General features: G+C 44.1%; 1 long non-coding RNA gene across 7 annotated transcripts in view; it reads right to left on the bottom strand.

Moving 5' to 3' along the window:
- Positions 1–2,993, bottom strand: part of LOC110358028 (uncharacterized) — a 60,375-nt gene that overhangs the window by 56,385 nt on the left and 997 nt on the right. The gene's annotated exons all lie outside the window — the stretch shown is intronic.

The following is a 2,993-nucleotide window of genomic DNA, read 5'->3' as shown; positions in this document are numbered from 1 at the left end:
AGGTACCTTGTGTGAAAGATGTTGACTAAATCCTTCTGTGTTGCCACTCTCACAATTTCTCAAGGTCCAGACTCTGAGGCTCTTTCCTAGGAGGGAAACTGGTGGATGTGTCATACTGACAAATACCATATCATAAAAATAACTAAGCAGAAGAACAATTACTGTGTGTGTATGAAAATTAACAGTGTGTGTCTATTGATGCCTTTACTGAGTTGTGCGTAACTTCATTTGAAAGGTTAATGCCCATGAATATGTAACATGCACCTTCTTTTCCCCATTGATTCCCTATTGTTTTTCACCTTCCATTATTACAGCATTTCTGAACGTAGCCTGTAAGACCTTTGGTAAAGAGTTATGTTTGCATGTGAGCCTTAAAGAGTATTATGAAGACACAATAATTCCTGTAGTCTAATTAACTATAAGTGCAAGGGGGATGGAAGACAAAAGCAAAGGGCAGTTCATAATTCATAGACATTTCATATGTTTTCAGTTTTCCCCTGCAGAACTTTGTGTGTGGGAGGAGGTTACAAATGAAGCTACTACTTTGTGCTAAAAGCCTGTGCCAGCCATTTCAGTTAGACACAAGCTATGGAATTTATGCAATGATAACCAAATCAATTCAGAAATCGGTTTTGTTAATCTGCCACGGACTCTAAGAGTCGATAGCTTTAAACTTTTCTGACAGTGTCTGCAATTACTCTAGCTGAAGAGACGCTTTTGGACCAAATCAAATGTTCACGGCAAAAGAGTTACATTAATTTATATCAGCTTCTGATTGAACTGACTAGAATAAATCAGCGAGAGAGGGCACACAATCAGCTCTGCTGGCAGATTTGCACATCGGTGGAAAGGGGCACGATTAGTCTCTGGCGTTTGGCTGTGAGTAATGCTCTCCTCCACCAACACGGCTGGAGCCCGCTGACCACAGCCGCCAACACCCACCAGCATCACGTCTCATCCTGAACTGCTGGGCTTATAGCCTCTATCAAAAAGTAACAAGATGTAAGCTGTGAGAACATACTCAGAGTAGAGTAAATTTCAGTGGCTTAAAGTGTCACACACATCCCCCCCCCTCAGCAACTTCTTACCTTCTCTTTGCCTGAGATTACTGCCTCACAGCAGACTCGATGGAATGAAACACATGCACTGGTCCCAGCTGCTTCAATAAAGGGTTTAAAAAATTAGCTTAAACTGCTGATAAAGATTACTTTAATGTCATATTTTGTATTAAAATGGATTAGAAACATTAGTGTTTCCAATTCAGAGACTGTTGTGGAGGCAGGAACCTTCAGTAAGGAGGCAGAATAGATGGTCAGGGAAGCAGTGTTTTACACATCACTCCAGACAGATTTGCTGGAGTTTTCCTGGCTGTGGCAATAGGAAAGGCTATGAAATTTCACACTCATGGCTACCATTCTTTTGCTTTATTAACACTTTATTAACACTTATGAACTTCTGATTTTCTGTCTGGACCAGATGACCTCCTGAGGTCCCCTCCAACCTGAATTATCCTGTGATCCTTACATACACCTGGCATGCATGGCTGGGAACTTGGAGATATGGTTCTCTTCCTGCTGATCCAGTCACTTAGCAGAACTTGGCAAACTGCTAGACCAATGTTTACAAACTTTCCCTCTGAGGGGTCCATCCACGCTGACACTGGTTTTGCTCTGGTGTTGAGCAACTGCTTTTCAAAGGGAGGTCAGCAGTCGTATGGGTTCCCTCTGCCACTAGAAAGCAGCCCCACTCAACTCAAGCATTACTGAAAAAAGCGATGAGGAAAAAAAAATCCCCCCAAAATGGCAATTATGACTAAATAACCAACCTCTTCTGTGTCATGATTTCCCAGGTGGGGAATGTGATCCTTAGACAAAGCAGTTAATGTGTTGCCTAATGTGATAAGAGGCATATAGTCTCGTGGGAATGGATATTATGGCAGTCCTGGGAGCAGGCTGCTTATGATCTGCTCTCCCCAAGAAGCACCGAGCTCTCTAAGGTCTGCACAGCATCTATGTTTTTGGGTATGTGAAAAACCAGCAGGAATTGATGTCACGGGCAGGCAAGTTTGAAGAAATCTGGAAAAGGGCAAAACCAGGGTTGCAGCTGTTATGAATTCATCACGATTTTGGCCCCAGTTCTAAAATACTCACAAAGGCATAAGAATCTCCACATGATTTTGAGGGAAGCAAGATCTATAGATATATGAGTGACACATTCACACATGCTGTATTGTTTAAGAGGCATACTGAGCTTTGAGTTTCAATCCCTGCTCTTTCACTTGTGTCAGTTACCATTTCTGAGAACCTTATTGTGAGATACAACCTCACGCTGCTGCCTCACAGTAACTACAACTGACATTTTCTGGAGAAATCACGTGTCGTTAACGGGAGCAATCACAAGATGATCATCAGTGGGACAGTCTCAGAGCTGTCACAAGGCAGTGCCTGCAGTAAGGAGTCACTGCAGTGGTGCAGCCGCACACAAAAACGCGGCTCGGATCCACAGGGATGTCTGCGGGCTGCTCCTGCCTCTGCGGCTCCTCTGCCTTCCTTGCGCCTACGGCAGCTTTGCAGGGTCAGCTATTGCAGGAACTTGATCCAGCCGAGCTCTAGTAATTTTTTGGAGGGGCATAACTGGTTTTCCACCAGATCAGAGCCCAGGCTTGCCTTGCCAGATGGTAACATAAGAGTTGTTACCATGTAAATAACAAACAGGAAAGCACAGCCATGATCACAGAGGAAGGTGGGACTGCCCCTTTTGGTAGCAATACAGCCATAAACTGGCTTGCATTAACTGTGAAATGACATCCTTAAAAGAGGTTTATAACCACACTGCTCCTCTCACAGGGACCATACTGTTCATGTGAATCGAGAGATGCGTGCTTCAGCAATGCTAGGTAACATTCACCCGCAGCAGATGATGCAAACTGGGTGGTGCCAACCTGTGAGGCTGCCTCTGATCAGCAAGTACCACTTTGGTTCCAAGGAACAGGC

The sequence above is a fragment of the Columba livia genome, chromosome 1, assembly GCF_036013475.1.
Source record: "Columba livia isolate bColLiv1 breed racing homer chromosome 1, bColLiv1.pat.W.v2, whole genome shotgun sequence".
Taxonomy (NCBI): domain Eukaryota; kingdom Metazoa; phylum Chordata; class Aves; order Columbiformes; family Columbidae; genus Columba; species Columba livia.
This window is presented reverse-complemented; position numbering and strand designations above follow the sequence as displayed.